Raw genomic sequence first — 16,471 nt, forward strand, 5'->3', positions numbered from 1 at the left:
TCGGCCGAGTGGAAACCATAGCGGGTCCTCTTCTCGGAAGCCGACGATTACCAATTGAGTTGGCCTCTAGTGCCAGGAGTGGGGCTGCGCCTTGCCCGCTCGCCTTGCCTGCTCGCCCTGCCTGCGCGAACTGCCGCGCAAACTGCCGCGCCACGCCCTTCTGACGCGCCATGTCCTGTTTGCCCGCCCTGTTCGCCGCGCTCCGGGTCGCTCGCGCTCCCTGGGGGCTGCTCTTCTAAGTGAGGGGGATAAATTTTATAAAGACAAGAACTTCATTCCTTTATTCCCAACTCTTTTATCCCCCCCCCTGCAGCACATGGGGAACAGGGGGCTGCGGTCAGTTCATAACAGTTCCTCTCTGCTGCTCCTTCCTCCTCACGCTTTTCCCCTGCTCCATTGTGGGCCCTTCCCATGGGCTTGCAGCTTCCTTCAGGGCATATCCACCTGCTCCTGCTGGGGTCCTCCAGGGGCTGCAGGGGAATCTCTGCTCTGGCACCTGGAGCACCTCCTCCCCCTCCTTTTTGCTGACCTTGGTCTCTGCAGGATTGTTTCTCGCAGGTGTGGTTTTTTAAATATTTCTTAACATATTTCTTAAATATGTTTTCACAGATGTGTCACCAGCATCACTGATTGGTCCAGTTTTGGGCAGTGGTAGATCTGTTGCAGTGCTGTCTGGAACTGGCTCTGTCTGGCACGGGGGCAGCCCCTGGTGTCCTCTCACAGAGGCCACCCCTGCAGCCCCCCTCCTACCAAACTCTTGCCATGTAAACCCAATACGTTATCACAAAGTAGCATTTTAACTTCAAACTCAAAGAGGAAAGGAAGATAGATTTTTAATATAACATACAGGTGTGGAGTTTTTTTGTGGCAGCTATTTTAAAGTAAATCTTATTTTGTGCAATTTTGAAGCTGATTTGCATTTTGCAGTTTCTTCATTTGATAAGGTAAATTCAACATGAACCGGCTAATTGTCTAGTTAATTTCTTCTTTAGAATACTTGAGATTAAAAAAAAAAAATCCATATTTAAATTTTATAAAGACAAGAAGTTTGGTCACCTGTACTCTTAAATACACATTCTTAAAACTCCTACTTCAGTGTTTATTTAACTGGTCATTGTATTAATGTTTTCAGTAGTGTTTTCAATTTTTAATATTAAAGGTTCATGTTAGTCCATAAAATATGTCAAAATATGTGAGTTGTCTCTTTCTGGTCCAAACACTTTGGGAACCAGTGATGTAACTTATGTATTTAGCTTTTTACTCTTTCAGATGCAATTTGTTATTGTCTTGTACAGGATGAATAGATGGAGAAGATCAACAAAAAAGATGCAAAAATGGCAAAAACTTTAAACATTGCTTTCATTTCACTGTGTATTTAGGTAAACTTTTCTTTTAGGGAAACCATGAGCTGCTTGTTTGGATTTTTATAGTTATTTGGTTTTTAGAGTTCTTTTTTTAGCAGATCATTGCCCTCAAAGGTTTTAGTTTTAATAATTTTCTGTGGGATGTGGGGGTTTCTTGTTTTGGTTGGGTTTTTTTTTTTACTTTGATGTCCAAGAATTGTTTATTTTTGGTGTGGATAACGTTTGTGGGTTTTTTTCTGCTAATTAGATGGTAGAGTAATAAACCTTGTGATGCTTTGTTATCTTGGATTGGAATGGATTTTGACTAAATACAAAAACGAATGCTAAGATGTTTTGAAGATTGTGAATATGTTTGTGCAATGTTAAGCAAAGATAAGATAATGTGGTTGGAAAAGAAATTATTTTAAGCCAGTAGAATATAATCTCCTAGATTTATTGCAGTGTTGTATATGCTTCCTGTGGTTGATTAATTAGTAATTAAATTAGCAGTATTGAAGGTAAAAAGTGTACTAAAGATGTCATGGTGCCTTTCATCTTGTTTCTGTCACGCTGGGTTTGTGAGAATGAGAAAGCTTATTTCTTATTAGAACTGAGTGTGATTTTTATCATAAATTATAATTAACTTTTATTTTCTGTGCAAATATAACTTTCTATAATATCTTTTTATGACTAAGGGGATGAACATACAAATCATAACAGGAATAACAGACTGACTAGCAATTTAGCAACTTAACAGAACAGTTAGAATAGCTTGGTTGTTTCATTAAAAAGAAAAAATCTTAAAAAATGTAATACTTCTAGCTTTGAATATTTTAGCATAAGTTTGTTTATAAAAACAAAAATTGATGTTCAGAATGTTTCAGGAACAAACTGACTTGCAGTGTTTAGATATTCTGTCATACTTCTTGGACATGAAATCTTTGTTAGCCTTGTATCAAAGTAGAACTTAATGGTCTATTTGCCTTAAGAGAACAGTGAATGCTGATCCTTTATAGCAGGTTTTCCAGTGACTGAATTGCATCCTTTTTTAGAATTTTACCCTTGTAGGTACGTAAGGTTTCAGATACTACTGGTACCCTTTATTCTTCTTGCCCAAACTTTAAAGTTTACTTTAACGTGACTGCAGAGAAGAGTCTCTCTTTTTCAAAACTTGTGACTCCTTTTATCCAATATTTCCTTGATTAGGTAGGCAGGTGATCAGATTTTCTTTTAACTCACCTTCCCCATTTTATGGTCAATCTCCTCCTTAGCCTGTTCAGTGTTTAAAAAAACCCCTGCTTTATTCTGATCAGCTGTCTGTTTCTCCGATCATCGGTATTTAATGGTCCTAATTATAATGCACAGAAAGATGATAGGAGATATTTTTGTATCTGGCATAAAACTTAGTTCATTATGTCATGATAAAATACAGCATATAATAATCCATGTGCATGCAAATCAGAATTTGAAGTCTAACATTTTCAGAGATTCCTGATGCATGGCAAAATTCATAAGCTATATATATGCACACATATACAGTGTATATTTATATATGAGATTCCTCAAGTAGATGGTAGATGCATGCATTTAATGGAGACCCATTTTACTTTAAGGTACCAGAAACTTGAACAGTTTGCTGGGGATGCTTACTGTGTCAAATAACAGGACTTTCCAATTTGTTTCCAAAGGAAGAGCGTTTTTAGCTTTGTCTTGCCTTTTCCCTTTTATCTTTGGAGAAAAGATTTTTAGTTGACATCACACACAGTAGAATGTTTCAGCAAAGCATACAGAAATAATGTTTTTTGAAGAACGATGTTAAGATGTTGTAATGTGAAAATAAAGCGTTCAAGACATAAGAGAAACATTTATGTTAAATTAGGTATACTTGATCTGGAATTGGTTTTATTGAATAGGCTACAGGTACTAAGCAAACTGTGGTGTAACAGAAATGTTTATATTTGAATCTTGAATTTAGTATGCTAGGTATTTCTGTGTGCATTCTGTTACACATTAGAATATTAGCGTTGTTTCAAAACTGTCACTGGAAATCTGATTCCCAGGTGATCTGAGGTATCTGATATAATTTCTGTTAAGAAATCAAGTCAGATATAGCACAGTGGATTATAGTTTCTTGATGGACCAAAAACAATATAGTAAAACCTCCACAGTAATTGCAGACTCGGAGCTTAGGGATATTTCCGTACTATAGAGGAAACATGTCTGTGGCCCTGTCTCAAATTTAAGTGTTAACAATAGAAATTTTAGAACAAAGGGATAAAACAGATATAGTGAAATGTCAGAAGTAATATTCATCAAAGTGTTCTAAAGTAACTAGAGTATGAAATTGCTGTACTTTTAACTGTAATGTATAACCTGTTCCATCCTCTTCTGTTCAGCAATTGGGAAAATTTAGGTATGACCCCTTTGGCTTTAAGAAAAAGCAGATTACAGCCTAAGAAAGAGAATTCCTTTACTAGAGTAATCATGAGATTTGGATAATGAAAATCAGTCACCCAAATTATTTCCCTTCTGTCAACAGTCTCATCAGTTTGTCAGCTGGTCACATCTTGTTTGTTTGTGGATCACCGAGTTCCTCTGCGATAGGTTCCCTCCTTGCAGCAATTAAAGCAAATATGACTTGTTAGCCAATGCTTCTTTTCTATATAATCCCCACTATTTCAATTTATTGCTTGAGAGATGAGAAATCTTCTAACTCTTAGGTACCTCCATACCTGAACTTCTCTGACAAGTTTTTACTTGCTTCCTTATATATTTTCCTTTATTTGTTATCTGTTAAACATAAGGGTAATATTATACTGTCAAAATACAGAATTTAAACTGAATAAAGTTTAGCATTCATTTTCTTATTTTTGCCATTCCACCAAACAGATGTCTGCATTACCCAATTTATGCATATGTAATTTTCCTGCAAGAACTTTAACATATTTAAGTCCTTCTGGTTAAAACAACCACTTTTACTTGTCAAAGGTAAAGCTCTAAACCAGAACACATAGCCTAATAATGGCATTCTTATCTAAACAGTGTTTCTATGGAAAAGAAATAATGGAGAGTTTTACATGTTGACTAAAAATAAAAAAGCATACACGGTTGAAAAAAAAGTGGAAAATTTAAAAAATAAAAGTTAAAACCTCAACTACTGAATTGTAGCAGAGAAAATTGAGAAATGTGATCTGGTATGCTGATGTTGAGCACTTGCTGTTACCTCATATTCAGAGAGAGCAGTCCTTAGCTTCCTGGACATCATTCAGTCATGTAATTTGGTAACATAGGAAAAGGTGATAGTATTTTTGCTTAGCTGTTAATATTGGCTCTTGAAGCAAGAGGACTCATAATGTAGTAAAGTATCCTGAACATGATCTTTGAAATAGCAGAACTGTCATGCAGAGAGGTGAGAAGATGACTTCTAAGAAGGAAGTGGGAGGAAAGGTTGGATGTTTGAGTTGTTTTTGTGTTTGTTTCTTTTTCCTGCATCACAGTGCTGTTCTCAGGAGAAAGGGGTCTGACAGCCATTTCTAAATTTATCTGAGTTGACAGGTCTTTCAGAAGCTTGAAGTACTCCAAAGACCACTCTACATATCAACGTTGCCCTTTTAGGCTTTTAAGCTAAGACTGCTGTCTGCAAATGCTATCTGACCTTACGTCGGGTAATGTAGGAGCCCTTCAGGTTATTTGTTTGTCTGACTTTGCTGGCAGGGCATATGTTACTGTCCTGGTTTCGGCAGGGATAGAGATAATTTTCTTCCTAGTAGCTGGTACAGTGCTGTGTTTTGGATTTAGGATGAGAAGAAAGTTGATAACACACTGATGTTTTAGTTGTTGCTAGGTAGTGCTTACACTAGCCAAGGACTTTTCAGCTTCCCATGCTCTACTGACTGCGAAGGCTGGAGGTGCACAAGAAGCTGGGAGGGGGCACAGCCAGGACAGCTGACCCAAACTGGCCAAAGGGATATTCCATACCATGTGACGTCATGCTCAGTACATAAACTGGGGAAAGCTGGCTGTGGGGGGGCCGCTGCTCGGGGACTGGCTGGGCATCGGTCGGCGGGTGGTGAGCAATTGTACTGTGCATCACTTGCTTTGTGTATTATTATTATTATCATATTATTATTATCATCATTTTATTTCAATTATTAAACTGTTTTTTATCTCAACCCACGAGTTTTTCTCACTTGTGCTCTTCCAATTCTCTCCCTCATCCCACTGGGGGGGTGGGGAGTGAGCGAGCGGCTGCGTGGTGCTCAGTTGCCAACTGAGGTTAAACCATGACAGTCCTTTTTTGGCACCCAACGTGTGGGGCATGAAGGGTTTGAGATAATAGAAGATTAACCAGAGTGTATTAAGGAATTTATATCTGTTAATAGTTGTGGGTCACAATGTTGGTTTCTCTGTTCTCGATATTGATTTGTATAATCTGCATGGTGCTCTTTTTTTTTTGCTGTCCATGTTAGAGATTGGTGTTGGTTTTTGCAGTTTGCTGTGGTGATTGGTGATGTTTTGCTTGGGAGGTTTATTTTTAACACACTGACCTTGAGCTTAAGTTGGTACCTGAGTGTCGTATTGAAGCCATTACTGTACTTCGTATACCACTTTGTGGAGACAACTAGCAATTACAGTTCTTCCTCTGAGAATTTTTTTATGGAGGAAATACAGAATGGCAGTGTCACTACCTTCTTCTATGATGTTTCCTCCTTCATTACAGTAACTTGTCAGTATTTTGAACATCCTTGGGTAGTTAAGATACTTCTATTGGTATTTCTTGGGAATATTGTTTTGGTTTTGTCTAAGGTTAATAAGCAATTTAAGAATATCATCCAGAGATCTGCCCCGAGGCTGGATGGTTATGAGTGGCAGGGGGTGTGGGATAGCATGGGCCAGTACCTAGGACAGTGGGCACCCCCAGTGTTTTGGAACGTCTCCCCTGAGCAAGTGCGGAATCCTGAAAAACTAGTAGAATATTTGGACAAAGTATGCTGTCACCCTGGCAACTCCAGAGAGATGCAGATCATTGCAACGTGCTGGGGCCTGGCCCATGCCTACCGAGCCCTGTTCAACACTATTCAGTACCCTCAAGGGGAAGAGAAGGTCTCTGGATCTGACGATAAAACAACAGGCCCTGTGGCCACTCCAACCCCGGCGACAGGCCCTGCGGCCACTCCGACCCTGGCGACATGCCCTGCAGCTGAAACAAAGAGCCAACCTGTGCCGGTATCAGTCGCCCCTGTACACAAGAAGAAATCTTGGAAGTGGAAGTCAGCTCGTTTAGTAAGGGAGGAAGAAACTTCTTCTAAAAGGGGGCTGGAGGAAGAAGTGTACGAGACAGACTACCCTGGAGAAGGGCCATGATGAGAACAGGAGGATGAGAGCCGGCCGCTGATCGGGGAGGAAGAAGAGGAAGAATTCGTGAAAGAGGCAGTGACCACCCGATCTCTATCCCTGAGTGAGCTGCGAGATATACAAAAAGATTTCAGCCGTCGTCCAGGCGAGCATATTGTCACCTGGCTGCTCCAATGCTGGGATAACGGGGCCAGTAGCCTAGAATTAGAGGGTAGGGAAGCCAAGCAGCTGGGACCCCTTTCTAGGGAAGGGGGCATTGACAAAGCAATTGGAAAAGGGACACGAGTCCTCAGCCTTTGGAGGCGACTCTTGGCAAGCGTGAAGGAAAGGTATCCCTTCAAGGAAGATGTCATATGTCGCCCAGGGAAGTGGGCCACCATGGAGAAGGGTATCCAGTTTCTGAGAGAATTAGCTGTGCTGGAGGTGATTTATGGTGACCTGAACAACGAGCAGTTATCCAAAGATGCAGACGAAGTCAAGTGCACACGACCCATGTGGCGGAAGTTTGTATGGAGTGCACCATCATCGTCATATGCCAACTCATTGGCAGTAATAACTTGGAAAGACAGAGAGGGACAAATGGTGGATGAATTGGCTGGTCAACTCCGGCAATACGAAGAAAGTCTCTCTTCCTCCCTCGTCTCGGCTGCGGAGAAATTGGCCTGGGAGATCCAGCAACTCAGAGAGGATACGTCCTACTCCCCACCTGTACAGACCAGTAGCTCAGCCATTGGGAGTAAGCGTCCTTCTCCTCAAGTGAGAGGATATAGTGGATATACACCAAGGGCCACCCTGTGGTTTTACCTGCATGACCACAGAGAGGACATGAGGAAGTGGGATGGAAAACCTACTGCAGCCCTAGGGGCATGGGTACGTGAGTTGCAAGGGAAAACAGTCACAAAAGGGGGTTCTTCCAGGAACATTGCTGCTCCAGTTTCCAGCGGGCAGTTCCCCAGAGAGAGTAGAAGGGGCTGATCTCGATAAAGGGACTTCTGATTTGCATTCAGAAGAAGTCAGTAACGGACACTATGACCAGGACTAGAGGGGGCCTGCCTCCAGCCAGGGGGAGGAAAGGGACAACCGGGTTTACTGGACTGTGTGGATTCGGTGGCCTGGCCCATCAGACCCACAGGAGTATAAGGCTCTAGTGGACACTGGTGCACAGTGTACCCTAATGCCATCAAGCTACAAAGGGGCAGAACCCATCTGTGTTTCTGGAGTGACAGGGGGATCCTAACAGCTAACTGTATTGGAGGCTGAAGTGAGCCTAACTGGGAATGAGTGGCAGAAGCACCCCATTGTGACTGGCCCAGAGGCTCCGTGCATCCTTGGCATAGACTACCTCGGGAGAGGGTATTTCAAGGACCCAAAAGGGTACCAGTGGGGTTTTGGTATAGCTGCCTTGGAGATGGAAGAAATTAAACAGCTGTCCACCTTGCCCGGTCTCTCGGAGGACCCTTCTTTTGTGGGGTTGCTGAGGGTTGAAGACCAACAGGTGCCAATCGCCACCTCAGTGGTGCACTGGCGGCAATATTGCACCAACTGAGGCTCCCTGATTCCCTTCCATAAGCTGATTCGTCGGCTGGAGAGCCAAGGAGTGATCAGCAAGACTCGCTCACCCTTTAACAGTCCCATATGGCCAGTGCGGAAGTCTAATGGAGAGTGGAGACTAACAGTAGACTATCGCAGCCTGAACGAAGTCATGCCACCGCTGAGTGCTGTTGTACCGGACGTGCTAGAACTTCAATACGAACTGGAGTCAAAGGCAGCCAAGTGGTATGCCACAATTGATATTGCTAATGCATTTTTCTCAATCCCTTTGGTGGCAGAGTGCAGGCCACAGTTTGCTTTCACTTGGAGGGGCGTCCAGTACACCGGGAACCGACTGCCCCAGGGGTGGAAACACAGCCCCACCATTTGCCATGGACTGATCCAGACTGCACTGGAACAGGGTGAGGCTCCAGAACACCTGCAATGCATTGATGACATCATCGTATGGGGCAACACAGCAGGAGAAGTTTTTGAGAAAGGGAAGAAAATAGTCCAAACCCTTCTGAAGGCTGGTTTTGCCATAAAACAAAGTAAGGTCAAGGGACCTGCACAGGAGATCCAGTTTTTAGGAATAAAATGGCAAGATGGATGTCCTCAGATCCCAATGGATGTGATCAACAAAATAACAGCCATGTCTCCACCAACTAGCAAAAAGGAAACACAAGCTTTCTTAGGCATTGTGGGTTTTTGGAGAATGCATATTCCAAATTACAGTCTGATTGTAAGCCCTCTCTACCAAGTGACCCGGAAGAAGAATGAGGCCCTGAGCAACGACAAGCCTTTGAACAAATTAAAGAGGAGATAGTTCATGCAGTAGCCCTGGGGCCAGTCCAGGCAGGACAAGATGTAAAAAATGTGCTCTACACCGCAGCCGGGGAGAATGGCCCTACCTGGAGCCTCTGGCAGAAAGCACCAGGGGAGACTCGAGGTCGACCCCTAGGGGTTTTGGAGTCGGGGATACAGAGGATCCGAGGCCTGCTATACTCCAACTGAAAAAGAGATATTGGCAGCATATGAAGGGGTTCGAGCTGCTTCGGAAGTCATTGGTACTGAAGCACAGCTCCTCCTGGCACCCCAACTGCCGGTGCTGGGCTGGATGTTCAGAGGGAGGGTCCCCTCTGCAACTGATGCTACATGGAGTAAGTGGGTCACACTGATCACACAACAGGCTCGAATAGGAAACCCCAGTCGCCCAGGACTCTTGGAAGTGATCATGGATTGGCCAGAGGGCAAAGATTTTGGAATATCGCCAGAGGAGGAGGTGACGCGTGCTGAGGAGGCCCCACTGTATAATGAACTACCAGAAAATGAGAAGCAGTATGCCCTGTTCACTGATGGGTCCTGTCATCTTGTGGGAAAGTATCGGAGGTGGAGGGCTGCTGTATGGAGTCCTATGCGACAAGTGGCAGAAACTGCTGAAGGAGAAGGTGAATCGAGTCAGTTTGCAGAGGTGAAAGCCATCCAGCTGGCTTTAGACATTGCTTTAGACATAGCTCGGTGGGCCCATGACACCTCAGGCCATCAAGGAAGAGATGCAACGTACAGATGGGGTCGTGATTGAGGGGTGGACTTGACCATGGACACTATTGCACAGGTTATCCATGAATGCGAAGCATGCGCTGCAATCAAGCAAGCCAAGCGGTTAAAGCCCCTCTGGTATGGAGGACGATGGCTGAAATATAAATATGGGGAGGCCTGGCAGATTGATTATGACACTCTCCTACAAACCCGCCAAGGTAAGCGCCATGTGCTTACAATGGTGAAAGCAACCACCGGATGGCTGGAAACATATCCCATGCCCCATGCCGCTGCCCAGAACACTCTCCTGGGCCTTGAAAATCAAGTCCTATGGCGACATGGCACCCCAGAAAGAATTGAGTCAGACAACGGGACTCATTTCCGAAACAACCTCATAGACACCTGGGCCAAAGAGCACGGCATTGAGTGGGTATATCACATCTCCTGTCATGCACCAGCCTCCTGGAAAATTGAATGATACAATGGACTGTTAAAGACTAACACTGAGAGCAATGGGTGGCGGGACATTCAAACATTGGGATACAAATTTAGCAAAGGCCACCTGGTTAGTCAACACGAGGGGATCTGCCAGTCGAACTGGCCCTGCCCAGTCAGAATTTTTACGTACTGTAGATGGGAATAAAGTCCCTGTAGGGCACATAAAAAAATATGCTGGGGAAAACAATCTGGGTTATTCCTGCCTTGGGCAGAGGCAAACCCATCCGTGGGATTGCTTTTGCTGAAGGACCTGGGTGCACTTGGTGGATAATGCGGAATGATGGGGAAGTCCGATGTGTACCTCAAGGGGATTTGATTTTGGGTGAGAATAGCCAATGATCTGAATTATGTGATGTTAAGTACTAATTATAGTTATAATAGTTATACTAATAATACTAATAATATTATATGCCATGCTAATGATATTACAATAAGAATCACCCAGACTAATGAAGAATAACTTCAGTGAAACCAAGCAAAGCACAGTGATGATGGTACCAGAACTGACTTCAACATGAAACAATCCAACACCACATACCATCTCCATTTTTCCTGCCCTGGAAGATTATTATGACAGATGGAGCCCAAAGTCATGGACTAAATGAACTCACCGAACATTTTAGAGGGATGGCCCACAGACTAAGGGAATGATATCTCTGTGTGTGTGTGTGTGTGTATATACATTAAAAAAAAAAAGGGGGTGGTGATTAATGAAAATGTACTGGAAAAATATGAGACGAGCATGACGCAGATGGTATAGAATAAGGGGTAGATACTGTCCTGGTTTCAGCAGGGATAGAGTTAATTTCCTTCCTAGTAGCTGGTACAATGCTGTGTTTTGGATTTAGGATGAGAACAAAGTTGATAACACACCAATGTTTTAGTTGTTGCTAGGTAATGCTTACACTAGCCAAGGACTTTTTAGTTTTCCATGCTCTACTGACTGAGAAGGCTGGAGGTGCACAAGAAGCTGGGAGGGGGGCACAGCCAACCTGGCCAAAGGGACATTCCATACCATGTGACGTCATGCTCAGTACATAAACTGGGGAAAGCTGGCCAGGGGGGCCGCTGCTCGGGGACTGGCTGGGCATCGGTCGGCGGGTGGTGAGCAGTTGTACTGTGCATCACTTGATTTGTGTATTATTATTATTATTATTATCATATTATTATTATTATCATTTTATTTCAATTATTAAACTGTTTTTATCTCAACCCACGAGTTTTTCTCACTTGTGCTCTTCCAATTCTCTCCCCCATCCCACCGGGGGCAGGGGGAGTGAGCGAGCGGCTGCGTGGTGCTCAGTTGCCGACTGAGGTTAATCCACAACAGCTAGTGAAGAAGGAAGGGGGAGGAGGTGCTCCAGGTGCCAGAGCAGAGATTCCCCTGCAGTCCATGGTGAAGACCATGGTGACGTAGGCTGTCCCCATGTAGGTCCACGGTGGGGAGATATGTACCTGCAGCCCATGGAGGATCCCGTGCCGGAGCAGGTGGATGTGCCCCAGGGAGGCTGTGATGCTGTGGAGATGAGCCCATTCTGGAGCAGGTTTGCTGGCAGGACTTGTGACCCTGTGGGGGATCCACGCTGGAGCACTCTGTTCCTGAAGGACTGCACCCCATGGGAAGGACATGTGGAAAGGACCCACGCTGGAGCAGTTTGTGAAGAACTGCAGCCCATGGGAAGGACCCATGTTGGAGAAATTCATGGAGGACTGTATCCTGTGGGAGGGACCCCACGCTGGAGCAGGGGAAGAGTGTTGGGAGGAAGGAGCAGCAGAGACAACATGTAACGGACTGACCACAACCCCCATTCCCTGTCCCCCTGCACCACTTGGGGAGAGGAGGTAGAGAAATTGGGAGTGAAGTTGAGCCTGGGAAGAAGGGAGGGGTGGGGAGGAAGGTGTTTTAAGATTTGGTTTTATTTCTCATTATCATAGAATCATAGAATAGTTTGGGTTGGAAGGGACCTCTAAAGGTCATCAAGTCCAACCCCCCTGCAATAAGCCAGGACATCTTCAACTAGATCAGGTTGCTCAGACCCCCGTCCAAGCTGACCTTGAATGCTTCCAGGGATGGGGCATCCACCATCTCTCTGGGCAACCTGTTCCAGTGTTTCACTACCGTCAGAGTAAAAAATTTCTTCCTTATATCTACCCCCTTTAGTTTAAATTGTATTGTATTGAAATTACCCTACTCTGATTTAGATTGGCAATAAATTAAATTAATTTCCCTGAGTCGAGTCTATTTTGCCTGTGACGGTAATTGTTGAGTGATCTCCCTGTCCTTATATTGACCCATGAGCCTTTCGTCGTATTTTTCTCCCCCTGTTCAGTTGAGAAGGGGGAATGATTGAGCAGCTTGATGGGCACCTGCTGTCCAGCCAAGGTTAACCCACCACAGTGAGAAACAAAGACAAAAACTAAAACACCTTCCCCCCCACCCCAGCCTTTTTCCCAGGCTCAGCTTCATTCCCAACTCCTCTATTCACCCCCCCAGTGGTGCAGGGGGGATGGGGAATGGGGGGTTGTAGTCAGTTCATAACAGTTCTCTGCTGCTCCTTCCTCCTCGCGCTTTTCCCTTGCTCCAGCATGGGTCTTCCCCATGGGCTGCAGTCCTTCAGGATAAACCTGCTCCAGTGCGGGCCCTCCATGGTCTGCAGTTCCTGTCAGGAGAGCCTCCTCTAGTGTGGTTCCTTCTCATGGGCTGTTACCGTAAGTCGGCAGACGAAAAACTCTCTAAGACTCAATTTGGAGTTTTAGAAAGCAGGCATTCTTTATTGCGGCGCCAGGTGCACAGGGGATCACTCCACCTAGTGTGCGCACCAGGCTGCTCAACTATGGGAGTTATATACAATCAGAATATACATATTCATTAGATTTCTAAGAAATGATTAGCATATTCATGTTATTTCTTGGAACTCATTAACATATGCAAAAGTCTTTAACGCATGCACTCTTATGTTCATTGGTGGTCTCTCAGGGTCCTCTGGTGGTCGTCGATAGTCTTCCTCACTGTGTCCGCCAATTGAACTCAGTCTTTTCACCTAGTTGCAGTAGCTGATTTCAGCATAACTTCCTTATCCATTCCACCCCTGTACGCAGAGCTTCAAGGATTCCTTTTATCTATGGAATGTCCAGTCTGCAGAACACTTAGTTACTTCGCTTTGACAAAGAAAACCATATGTCTCCTTAGTATTTCGGTATCAATCCCTCCTTTTCTTTTGAGGATTTGTAGCTAGCAAGCTGCAATCCTCATTTCATTAAGAGAGAGTTAACAAAGTTCAATGATAAATGGGACAGTGCACAAAGAGCAGAGTATATTAATAGTATATGCTAAGCTGGGTTATTTGTCTCATCATGTACCAAACCTTTATGTACAGTATAACTATAAGCAGTAAACATATTGAGATCAGAGTTAGTAAAATTACCACTGGATGAAGCATAAGGTTAAGCACTCCTGTTGCTGTCGGTGACCATCCGAAAAGAATTTCCCACCAGTGATGTTCTCCATCTTTCTTTACTCTTTCCAAAATTTGATGTATTTCTTTTGTATCATGATGAACAGTGATTAGAGTTTTGTGTCCATGGTTTCGGACACGTTCTAGTAGTTGACACAGATCATTGTGATGTAATAGTTTCTTTACCAATGTAAGATTCATTCCAATGGGAGCAGGCAATAAGTCTTCACTTAATGTATAATTTGATTGCAACAATTGATAAGATGTAACAGGAGCTGAATAATTAAAATCACATCCCATAATGTTAGTAAAGTTACAAACACATATATTTGAGCGATTGTCTGTATCTACAGTAATTTCATCTACAGAAATAAAGTCACAAAGGGTTCTCATACAAACACATCCTTTTCCAATATATACGAGCACAGTTTCAGGTGTTTCATCAGGATGTATTTCAAAATGGCAGACATTTTGCTCAGTGTCGAGACAAATGTCTTGGGCTTTGATGGTGTTACTTTCACAAATAAATCCCTGCTGTTCTCGTACAACGCATGTGCTAACATCGACAGTTTGCCACTTGTTTCCATTTTGTTGGGCCCATACTCTATGTTCTAGTGGATAGAGTATAGCTCCATTGTGATTTAATCCTAATGCAATAATTTGGTATATGGTGTATACTGAAGCATTGTGAATTGTTAAAACAAAAGCTGTGGCCTTATTATTGATGGGGTCATAAGTGAAATTAACTAAATACCACCAAGATTGGAATTCCTTTTCAAATTTAGTTGCATTGTCCCAGATTACCTTTCGAATTTCAGTGGGTAAGGTGCCCTCTTCTCCTTCTCTTATAATTGCTGTACGTGTAGTTAACAGGATTTGAAATGGTCCTTTCCATTTCTCTTGTAGTGGTTCAGAAGTCCAAGATTTGATGTATACCCAATCTCCAGGCTGAAATGGATGCACTGGGGAATCAAGACCTATAGATTTATTTAAAATCACATATCTATTTAGTTCTCGTAAAACTTTCCCGAGGGCAATTAAGTAATTTCTTGCATCACTTTCCCCTTGTATTCGCGTCTCTCCTGGTAGTCCAGGTATTTGGTACGGTCGTCCATACGTCAACTCGTACGGGCTGAGATGTTGCCTACCTCGTGGTTGAGCTCTAATTCTTAACAAAGCCAGAGGTAAAGCTTGTGTCCAATTCATTGAGGTTTCCTGACATATTTTGCTTAACTGAGTTTTAAGAGTGTAATTCATTCTCTCTACTTTACCACTAGATTGAGGCCTATAAGGGGTATGTAAGTTCCAATTAATATCTAATAATCTGCTTATTTCAGTAATTACTTTGGCTATAAAATGTGGACCTCTATCTGATGACATCCCTAGAGGTACTCCAAATCTTGGAATTATTTCTTTCAACAATATTTTTACTACATCTTTCGCCTTATTGGTGCGACATGGAAAGGCCTCAGGCCAACCTGTATATGTATCCACGAGGACCAACAAATACTTTAGCCCTCCTTTTCTTGGCAATTCAGTAAAATCTATTTGCCAATATTCCCAGGTGCCTGTCCTTCAGCGGTTTTTCCAAATTGAATTTTATTCTGTGTTTTTGGATTATTCCTACAGCATATTTCACATCTTTGTGTGACTGATTTAATAATTTCTACCATGTTCCTGCTAATAACCAACTTCTGCAAATATTTTAGCAAATTTTCAGTTCCCCAGTGCACAGCGTTGTGTTCTTCCTTTACTAAATTATTCACGAGGGAATGAGGTATGACTACTAGACCTGTAGGTGTAACTGCCCATCCATCCTCTCGTCTTTCTGCTTGTAAAGTCTCGATTAATTTTAAATCTTGCTTATCATAAATAGGGTTTTTCTGGAGGGAAATTCTCTTTTCTGGCACTATAGCTAGCACTTTCTCCTCTATGCCTTTTTCTGCAGCCCACTTTGCAGCTAAATCAGCCAGTTTATTTCCTTGCTCTTGAGTGGTTCGTCCTGACTGATGAGCTTTACAATGCATAATAGCTACAGCAGCAGGGGCTTTTACACTTTCTAATAAACTCAAAATTTCTTCCTTATGTTTCACCTCTGCCCCTTGTGTGGACAATAGTCCTCTTTCTTTCCAGATCGCTCCATGCGCATGCACTATTCCAAAAGCATATTTCGAATCATTTATAAATTATAATAAGGACTATTTCCCTTGTAGTCAGTCTTTTAAATTTATTCTTGCTATTGATGTATCTGCTATTATAATATGGAAAAGGCGTTCACTATAACTTGCATTTAATTTTCCACCTCAGTTTAGGCCACTGAGCAGTAGGACTTGGGGGCTTACAGGCCCCTTTTAATCTAGCATTCATTATTTACTATGTATCTTTTTATGCATTGGAAGTATTTTCTTTTAGCTGTATAATTTGATCGTATGTAGTTTTGATAGCATGCAGGGATATTCTTAGCTTTGAAGCTTTGGCTGCATGAAGGACCCCTAAATCTTTTCCTCATAGGTGTTATGGTAGTAGTAAGAAAAATATGACTCTCTGCTGGCTTACAGTGGTGATAAGGCCTTGCAGGAAGAAAAAAAAAAACCCCAACAAAAAAAACCCCTGCAACAAAAAAATCCTGGAGAGTGTTTCTTCTGATATCTTTGAGGTTCAAAAAATGCACTATTCAAGACTCTTTAGTAACTTTTAGTTATTTATCCAAATTTTATATTTACAAGACTAACTTTAGGAACACAGATTGAA

At 42.9% G+C, this 16,471-nt stretch overlaps 1 protein-coding gene across 1 annotated transcript in view; it reads left to right on the top strand.

The window, feature by feature from the left end:
- LOC143171856 (adenomatous polyposis coli protein-like) overlaps positions 1 to 16,471 on the top strand; it is a 169,158-nt gene that overhangs the window by 60,593 nt on the left and 92,094 nt on the right. The gene's annotated exons all lie outside the window — the stretch shown is intronic.

This window comes from Aptenodytes patagonicus, chromosome W (assembly GCF_965638725.1).
Source record: "Aptenodytes patagonicus chromosome W, bAptPat1.pri.cur, whole genome shotgun sequence".
In the NCBI taxonomy this organism is placed as follows: domain Eukaryota; kingdom Metazoa; phylum Chordata; class Aves; order Sphenisciformes; family Spheniscidae; genus Aptenodytes; species Aptenodytes patagonicus.